This window comes from Osmia lignaria, unplaced genomic scaffold (assembly GCF_051020975.1).
Source record: "Osmia lignaria lignaria isolate PbOS001 unplaced genomic scaffold, iyOsmLign1 scaffold0012, whole genome shotgun sequence".
Lineage (NCBI taxonomy): Eukaryota > Metazoa > Arthropoda > Insecta > Hymenoptera > Megachilidae > Osmia > Osmia lignaria.
In genome coordinates, this window is record NW_027478166.1 from 389,349 (window position 1) to 400,000 (window position 10,652).

General features: G+C 39.0%; 1 non-coding gene across 1 annotated transcript in view; it reads left to right on the forward strand.

Moving 5' to 3' along the window:
- Window positions 1-10,173: 10,173 nt before the first annotated feature.
- The window catches only part of LOC143306585 (small subunit ribosomal RNA), a 1,923-nt gene continuing 1,444 nt past the window's right edge, over window positions 10,174-10,652 (forward strand). Inside the window, exon 1 of the ribosomal RNA XR_013063941.1 lies at window positions 10,174-10,652. This exon is cut by the window's right edge and continues 1,444 nt beyond it. This is a non-coding gene — a ribosomal RNA (small subunit ribosomal RNA).

Sequence of the window (10,652 nt, forward strand, 5' to 3'; positions counted from 1 at the left end):
GAAGCATTACGCCGCTGGGACTTTGAAATATTTCGGAGCGCACCTAAAGTTCGTTATTTTGGCTAAACGGAGCGAAAATCTGCATTTATACCATCACGGACGTTAGTTTAATAGCGTTTAACGATCGATCCACGGTACAGAATGCAAAAATATGATTGTTAAAATTTTTCGACTAATCGGTTCTAAGAGGAGAAGCAATACGCCGCTGGGACTTTGAAATATTTCGGAGCGCACCTAAAGTTCGTTATTTTGGCTAAACGGAGCGAAAATCTTCATTTATACCATCACGGACGTTAGTTTAATAGCGTTTAACGATCGATCCACGGTACAGAATGCAAAAATATGATTGTTAAAATTTTCGACTAATCGGTTCTAAGAGGCGAAGCAATACGCCGCTGGGACTTTGAAATATTTCGGAGCGCACCTAAAGTTCGTTATTTTGGCTAAACGGAGCGAAAATCTTCATTTATACCATCACGGACGTTAGTTTAATAGTGTTTAACGATGGATGCACGGTACAGAATGCAAAAATATGATTGTTAAAATTTTTCGACTAATCGGTTCTAAGAGGCGAAGCAATACGCCGCTGGGACTTTGAAATATTTCGGAGCGCACCTAAAGTTCGTTATTTTGGCTAAACGGAGCGAAAATCTTCATTTATACCATCACGGACGTTAGTTTAATAGTGTTTAACGATCGATCCACGGTACAGAATGCAAAAATATGATTGTTAAAATTTTCGACTAATCGGTTCTAAGAGGCGAAGCAATACGCCGCTGGGACTTTGAAATATTTCGGAGCGCACCTAAAGTTCGTTATTTTGGCTAAACGGAGCGAAAATCTTCATTTATACCATCACGGACGTTAGTTTAATAGTGTTTAACGATGGATGCACGGTACAGAATGCAAAAATATGATTGTTAAAATTTTTCGACTAATCGGTTCTAAGAGGCGAAGCAATACGCCGCTGGGACTTTGAAATATTTCGGAGCGCACCTAAAGTTCGTTATTTTGGCTAAACGGAGCGAAAATCTGCATTTATACCATCACGGACGTTAGTTTAATAGCGTTTAACGATCGATCCACGGTACAGAATGCAAAAATATGATTGTTAAAATTTTTCGACTAATCGGTTCTAAGAGGCGAAGCATTACGCCGCTGGGACTTTGAAATATTTCGGAGCGCACCTAAAGTTCGTTATTTTGGCTAAACGGAGCGAAAATCTGCATTTATACCATCACGGACGTTAGTTTAATAGCGTTTAACGATCGATCCACGGTACAGAATGCAAAAATATGATTGTTAAAATTTTTCGACTAATCGGTTCTAAGAGGCGAAGCAATACGCCGCTGGGACTTTGAAATATTTCGGAGCGCACCTAAAGTTCGTTATTTTGGCTAAACGGAGCGAAAATCTTCATTTATACCATCACGGACGTTAGTTTAATAGCGTTTAACGATCGATCCACGGTACAGAATGCAAAAATATGATTGTTAAAATTTTTCGACTAATCGGTTCTAAGAGGAGAAGCAATACGCCGCTGGGACTTTGAAATATTTCGGAGCGCACCTAAAGTTCGTTATTTTGGCTAAACGGAGCGAAAATCTTCATTTATACCATCACGGACGTTAGTTTAATAGCGTTTAACGATCGATCCACGGTACAGAATGCAAAAATATGATTGTTAAAATTTTCGACTAATCGGTTCTAAGAGGCGAAGCAATACGCCGCTGGGACTTTGAAATATTTCGGAGCGCACCTAAAGTTCGTTATTTTGGCTAAACGGAGCGAAAATCTTCATTTATACCATCACGGACGTTAGTTTAATAGTGTTTAACGATGGATGCACGGTACAGAATGCAAAAATATGATTGTTAAAATTTTTCGACTAATCGGTTCTAAGAGGCGAAGCAATACGCCGCTGGGACTTTGAAATATTTCGGAGCGCACCTAAAGTTCGTTATTTTGGCTAAACGGAGCGAAAATCTTCATTTATACCATCACGGACGTTAGTTTAATAGTGTTTAACGATCGATCCACGGTACAGAATGCAAAAATATGATTGTTAAAATTTTCGACTAATCGGTTCTAAGAGGCGAAGCAATACGCCGCTGGGACTTTGAAATATTTCGGAGCGCACCTAAAGTTCGTTATTTTGGCTAAACGGAGCGAAAATCTTCATTTATACCATCACGGACGTTAGTTTAATAGTGTTTAACGATGGATGCACGGTACAGAATGCAAAAATATGATTGTTAAAATTTTTCGACTAATCGGTTCTAAGAGGCGAAGCAATACGCCGCTGGGACTTTGAAATATTTCGGAGCGCACCTAAAGTTCGTTATTTTGGCTAAACGGAGCGAAAATCTGCATTTATACCATCACGGACGTTAGTTTAATAGCGTTTAACGATCGATCCACGGTACAGAATGCAAAAATATGATTGTTAAAATTTTTCGACTAATCGGTTCTAAGAGGCGAAGCATTACGCCGCTGGGACTTTGAAATATTTCGGAGCGCACCTAAAGTTCGTTATTTTGGCTAAACGGAGCGAAAATCTGCATTTATACCATCACGGACGTTAGTTTAATAGCGTTTAACGATCGATCCACGGTACAGAATGCAAAAATATGATTGTTAAAATTTTTCGACTAATCGGTTCTAAGAGGCGAAGCAATACGCCGCTGGGACTTTGAAATATTTCGGAGCGCACCTAAAGTTCGTTATTTTGGCTAAACGGAGCGAAAATCTTCATTTATACCATCACGGACGTTAGTTTAATAGCGTTTAACGATCGATCCACGGTACAGAATGCAAAAATATGATTGTTAAAATTTTTCGACTAATCGGTTCTAAGAGGAGAAGCAATACGCCGCTGGGACTTTGAAATATTTCGGAGCGCACCTAAAGTTCGTTATTTTGGCTAAACGGAGCGAAAATCTTCATTTATACCATCACGGACGTTAGTTTAATAGCGTTTAACGATCGATCCACGGTACAGAATGCAAAAATATGATTGTTAAAATTTTCGACTAATCGGTTCTAAGAGGCGAAGCAATACGCCGCTGGGACTTTGAAATATTTCGGAGCGCACCTAAAGTTCGTTATTTTGGCTAAACGGAGCGAAAATCTTCATTTATACCATCACGGACGTTAGTTTAATAGTGTTTAACGATGGATGCACGGTACAGAATGCAAAAATATGATTGTTAAAATTTTTCGACTAATCGGTTCTAAGAGGCGAAGCAATACGCCGCTGGGACTTTGAAATATTTCGGAGCGCACCTAAAGTTCGTTATTTTGGCTAAACGGAGCGAAAATCTTCATTTATACCATCACGGACGTTAGTTTAATAGTGTTTAACGATGGATGCACGGTACAGAATGCAAAAATATGATTGTTAAAATTTTTCGACTAATCGGTTCTAAGAGGCGAAGCAATACGCCGCTGGGACTTTGAAATGTTTCGGAGCGCACCTAAAGTTCGTTATTTTGGCTAAACGGAGCGAAAATCTTCATTTATACCATCACGGACGTTAGTTTAATAGTGTTTAACGATGAATGCACGGTACAGAATGCAAAAATATGATTGTTAAAATTTTTCGACTAATCGGTTCTAAGAGGCGAAGCAATACGCCGCTGGGACTTTGAAATATTTCGGAGCGCACCTAAAGTTCGTTATTTTGGCTAAACGGAGCGAAAATCTTCATTTATACCATCACGGACGTTAGTTTAATAGTGTTTAACGATGAATGCACGGTACAGAATGCAAAAATATGATTGTTAAAATTTTCGACTAATCGGTTCTAAGAGGCGAAGCAATACGCCGCTGGGACTTTGAAATATTTCGGAGCGCACCTAAAGTTCGTTATTTTGGCTAAACGGAGCGAAAATCTTCATTTATACCATCACGGACGTTAGTTTAATAGCGTTTAACGATCGATCCACGGTACAGAATGCAAAAATATGATTGTTAAAATTTTTCGACTAATCGGTTCTAAGAGGAGAAGCAATACGCCGCTGGGACTTTGAAATATTTCGGAGCGCACCTAAAGTTCGTTATTTTGGCTAAACGGAGCGAAAATCTTCATTTATACCATCACGGACGTTAGTTTAATAGTGTTTAACGATGGATTCACGGTACAGAATGCAAAAATATGATTGTTAAAATTTTTCGACTAATCGGCTCTAAGAGGCGAAGCAATACGCCGCTGGGACTTTGAAATATTTCGGAGCGCACCTAAAGTTCGTTATTTTGGCTAAACGGAGCGAAAATCTTCATTTATACCATCACGGACGTTAGTTTAATAGTGTTTAACGATGGATGCACGGTACAGAATGCAAAAATATGATTGTTAAAATTTTTCGACTAATCGGTTCTAAGAGGAGAAGCAATACGCCGCTGGGACTTTGAAATATTTCGGAGCGCACCTAAAGTTCGTTATTTTGGCTAAACGGAGCGAAAATCTTCATTTATACCATCACGGACGTTAGTTTAATAGTGTTTAACGATGGATGCACGGTACAGAATGCAAAAATATGATTGTTAAAATTTTTCGACTAATCGGTTCTAAGAGGCGAAGCAATACGCCGCTGGGACTTTGAAATATTTCGGAGCGCACATAAAGTTCGTTATTTTGGCTAAACGGCGCGAAAATCTTCATTTATACCATCACGGACGTTAGTTTAATAGTGTTTAACGATGGATTCACGGTACAGAATGCAAAAATATGATGGTTAAGATTTTTCGACTAATCGGTTCTAAGAGGCGAAGCAATACGCCGCTGGGACTTTGAAATATTTCGGAGCGCACCTGAAGTTCGTTATTTTGGCTAAACGGAGCGAAAATCTTCATTTATACCATCACGGACGTTAGTTTAATAGTGTTTAACGATGAATGCACGGTACAGAATGCAAAAATATGATTGTTAAAATTTTTCGACTAATCGGTTCTAAGAGGCGAAGCAATACGCCGCTGGGACTTTGAAATATTTCGGAGCGCACCTAAAGTTCGTTATTTTGGCTAAACGGAGCGAAAATCTGCATTTATACCATCACGGACGTTAGTTTAATAGTGTTTAACGATGGATTCACGGTACAGAATGCAAAAATATGATTGTTAAGATTTTTCGACTAATCGGTTCTAAGAGGCGAAGCAATACGCCGCTGGGACTTTGAAATATTTCGGAGCGCACCTGAAGTTCGTTATTTTGGCTAAACGGAGCGAAAATCTTCATTTATACCATCACGGACGTTAGTTTAATAGTGTTTAACGATGAATGCACGGTACAGAATGCAAAAATATGATTGTTAAAATTTTTCGACTAATCGGCTCTAAGAGGCGAAGCAATACGCCGCTGGGACTTTGAAATATTTCGGAGCGCACCTAAAGTTCGTTATTTTGGCTAAACGGAGCGAAAATCTTCATTTATACCATCACGGACGTTAGTTTAATAGTGTTTAACGATGGATGCACGGTACAGAATGCAAAAATATGATTGTTAAAATTTTTCGACTAATCGGTTCTAAGAGGAGAAGCAATACGCCGCTGGGACTTTGAAATATTTCGGAGCGCACCTAAAGTTCGTTATTTTGGCTAAACGGAGCGAAAATCTTCATTTATACCATCACGGACGTTAGTTTAATAGTGTTTAACGATGGATGCACGGTACAGAATGCAAAAATATGATTGTTAAAATTTTTCGACTAATCGGTTCTAACAGGCGAAGCAATACGCCGCTGGGACTTTGAAATATTTCGGAGCGCACCTAAAGTTCGTTATTTTGGCTAAACGGAGCGAAAATCTTCATTTATACCATCACGGACGTTAGTCTAATAGTGTTTAACGATGGATTCACGGTACAGAATGCAAAAATATGATTGTTAAAATTTTTCGACTAATCGGTTCTAAGAGGCGAAGCAGTACGCCGCTGGGACTTTGAAATATTTCGGAGCGCACCTAAAGTTCGTTATTTTGGCTAAACGGAGCGAAAATCTTCATTTATACCATCACGGACGTTAGTTTAATAGCGTTTAACGATGAATGCACGGTACAGAATGCAAAAATTTGATTGTTAAAATTTTCGACTAATCGGTTCTAAGAGGCGAAGCAATACGCCGCTGGGACTTTGAAATATTTCGGAGCGCACCTAAAGTTCGTTATTTTGGCTAAACGGAGCGAAAATCTTCATTTATACCATCACGGACGTTAGTTTAATAGTGTTTAACGATGGATGCACGGTACAGAATGCAAAAATATGATTGTTAAAATTTTTCGACTAATCGGTTCTAAGAGGCGAAGCAATACGCCGCTGGGACTTTGAAATATTTCGGAGCGCACATAAAGTTCGTTATTTTGGCTAAACGGAGCGAAAATCTTCATTTATACCATCACGGACGTTAGTTTAATAGTGTTTAACGATGGATTCACGGTACAGAATGCAAAAATATGATGGTTAAGATTTTTCGACTAATCGGTTCTAAGAGGCGAAGCAATACGCCGCTGGGACTTTGAAATATTTCGGAGCGCACCTGAAGTTCGTTATTTTGGCTAAACGGAGCGAAAATCTTCATTTATACCATCACGGACGTTAGTTTAATAGTGTTTAACGATGAATGCACGGTACAGAATGCAAAAATATGATTGTTAAAATTTTTCGACTAATCGGTTCTAAGAGGCGAAGCAATACGCCGCTGGGACTTTGAAATATTTCGGAGCGCACCTAAAGTTCGTTATTTTGGCTAAACGGAGCGAAAATCTTCATTTATACCATCACGGACGTTAGTTTAATAGTGTTTAACGATGGATTCACGGTACAGAATGCAAAAATATGATTGTTAAGATTTTTCGACTAATCGGTTCTAAGAGGCGAAGCAATACGCCGCTGGGACTTTGAAATATTTCGGAGCGCACCTGAAGTTCGTTATTTTGGCTAAACGGAGCGAAAATCTTCATTTATACCATCACGGACGTTAGTTTAATAGTGTTTAACGATGAATGCACGGTACAGAATGCAAAAATATGATTGTTAAAATTTTTCGACTAATCGGTTCTAAGAGGCGAAGCAATACGCCGCTGGGACTTTGAAATATTTCGGAGCGCACCTAAAGTTCGTTATTTTGGCTAAACGGAGCGAAAATCTTCATTTATACCATCACGGACGTTAGTTTAATAGTGTTTAACGATGAATGCACGGTACAGAATGCAAAAATATGATTGTTAAAATTTTTCGACTAATCGGTTCTAAGAGGCGAAGCAATACGCCGCTGGGACTTTGAAATATTTCGGAGCGCACCTAAAGTTCGTTATTTTGGCTAAACGGAGCGAAAATCTTCATTTATATCATCACGGACGTTAGTTTAATAGTGTTTAACGATGGATGCACGGTACAGAATGCAAAAATATGATTGTTAAAATCTTTCGACTAATCGGTTCTAAGAGGCGAAGCAATACGCCGCTGGGACTTTGAAATATTTCGGAGCGCACCTAAAGTTCGTTATTTTGGCTAAACGGAGCGAAAATCTTCATTTATACCATCACGGACGTTAGTTTAATAGTGTTTAACGATGGATTCACGGTACAGAATGCAAAAATATGATTGTTAAGATTTTTCGACTAATCGGTTCTAAGAGGCGAAGCAATACGCCGCTGGGACTTTGAAATATTTCGGAGCGCACCTGAAGTTCGTTATTTTGGCTAAACGGAGCGAAAATCTTCATTTATACCATCACGGACGTTAGTTTAATAGTGTTTAACGATGAATGCACGGTACAGAATGCAAAAATATGATTGTTAAAATTTTTCGACTAATCGGTTCTAAGAGGCGAAGCAATACGCCGCTGGGACTTTGAAATATTTCGGAGCGCACCTAAAGTTCGTTATTTTGGCTAAACGGAGCGAAAATCTTCATTTATACCATCACGGACGTTAGTTTAATAGTGTTTAACGATGGATGCACGGTACAGAATGCAAAAATATGATTGTTAAAATTTTTCGACTAATCGGTTCTAAGAGGCGAAGCAATACGCCGCTGGGACTTTGAAATATTTCGGAGCGCACCTAAAGTTCGTTATTTTGGCTAAACGGAGCGAAAATCTTCATTTATACCATCACGGACGTTAGTTTAATAGTGTTTAACGATGGATGCACGGTACAGAATGCAAAAATATGATTGTTAAAATTTTTCGACTAATCGGTTCTAAGAGGCGAAGCAATACGCCGCTGGGACTTTGAAATATTTCGGAGCGCACCTAAAGTTCGTTATTTTGGCTAAACGGAGCGAAAATCTTCATTTATACCATCACGGACGTTAGTTTAATAGTGTTTAACGATGAATGCACGGTACAGAATGCAAAAATATGATTGTTAAAATTTTCGACTAATCGGTTCTAAGAGGCGAAGCAATACGCCGCTGGGACTTTGAAATATTTCGGAGCGCACCTAAAGTTCGTTATTTTGGCTAAACGGAGCGAAAATCTGCATTTATACCATCATGGACGTTAGTTTAATAGCGTTTAACGATGGATCCACGGTACAGAATGCAAAAATATGATTGTTAAAATTTTCGACTTATCGGTTCTGGATCACTGAAAAATCAAAAAAAATTATTAATTTTGATTAATTAAATTACATATGTAGTTTTATATTGTTATAGTCTCGTATTTGTTAATGTTTTGTCGTAAGAAAATGCAAAAATATCGTTTTAATGTTTTCGTCTCATCGGTTCTGGATCGCTGAAAAATCAAAAAAAAATATTAATTTTGATTAATTAAATTACAAATGGAGTTTTATATTGCTATAGTCGCTTATTTGTTAATGTTTTACCGTAAGAAAATGCAAAAATATCGTTTTAATATTTTCATCTCATCGGTTCTGGGCGGTTTTAAAATTTTTTAAAATATTAATTAAACCCATGATTTACATGAGAATGTGAATTTATTATGTCCTGCATGTTAATTTATTAATTTTCATGTATAGAACGTTATAAAATGAAAGGATATGTTCGACGATATTTTCAGTCTAAGTTTTACCGTGCCGGCGGGATGGTACGCTCTCACGGCGGTTTGCACAGGCATACGCCTGTGCGTAAGCCCATGCGTCGCCGACCTAGCGGCCGGCCGTTCGGTATTTATAGGAAGGCACTTTCGGTTCGCTCGGACCGGTCGGGAGTAGCGTCGAGCGTGTGGCTCTTTTATGACTTCGGTTGAAAAGCAGTCTACCGCTCCTCGAGAATATACTTTCTCGACTATTCTCGTTCCGGTTTTCCGTTGCGGATTATTATTAATCTCCACACAGCATTACCACGGGTCGGTGTCTAAGACCGAATGGCCCATATGTGGTGAGCCTTGTAATATAAGGCTGGTGACCTGTATGCACTTATAAATGTTGCATACTTGTACAAACTGAGCATCAACTGTCTGTAACCAAAATTGGTTAAAACTGAAAAAGTTATAAGATTGTATAAAAGTTTTGAACCAAGAAAGTAGTGTTAGACGAAAATTCGTTCTATCACTTTTAGAAGGGAGACTGTTTGGAAATATTTAAAGTATAAAATACACAAAAGTCCACTGAATTATGAACAAAATTACGTCCCTGAATTTAAGAAAAGTCAAGAGGTGTCAGAAATAAAATCCTCTCTGATACGTTCAGAGAGGAAAATAAGTATGGAGAGAGGAGTAAAAATGAAAAAAGTTTTAAGGCTGGGGAAACTTCTAAAGGAGAGAGATTCCAACATATCTAATATGTACATTTAAAGCAAGTCCAAGGAACTCTCTCCGTTAATGTTTGAAAAGGTGTGTGCAGATGGAGGAGAAATGTATAAAGTACAGAGACGAGGTAGGTGGGCCCGCTCTAATGATAAAGATTATAAAATTTGGTGGCAAAATGACCAGCATGATCACTGTACGCGCTTTCTCGATTTGTATAGCATGCCACTGTCCGCGCTATCTTTTATTATATTGTCCAGCGTGTGTGGTCTACGTGCTTGCACGATGGATGCACGGCGTGAAAGTGATTTTCGTGCTTTATGAGAGGAGGAGGAGAATATTTGGCCTCTATAAGAGGTACAAAATTTATGAAATGTGTGTTACATACAAAAGAGAAATGGCTTAACGTCGATCGGTCTTACAGGGAGGAGCCGACGACGAAAATTTAAATTTACAATAATAACTAAGCTCCCTGGTTGATCCTGCCAGTAGTCATATGCTTGTCTCAAAGATTAAGCCATGCATGTCTAAGTACATACCGAATTAAGGTGAAACCGCGAATGGCTCATTAAATCAGTTTTGGTTTCTTAGATCGTACAAAACATTACTTGGATAACTGTGGTAATTCTAGAGCTAATACATGCAAACCAGAATTCCACCCAGAGATGGGAGGAATGCTTTTATTAGATCAAAACCAATCGGTGGCGGACGGCTTGTCCGTTCGTCCATCGTCGGCTTTGGTGACTCTGAATAACTTTGTGCTGATCGTATGGTCATCTAGCACCGACGACGGATCTTTCAAATGTCTGCCTTATCAACTGTCGATGGTAGGTTCTACGCCTACCATGGTTGTAACGGGTAACGGGGAATCAGGGTTCGATTCCGGAGAGGGAGCCTGAGAAACGGCTACCACATCCAAGGAAGGCAGCAGGCGCGCAAATTACCCAC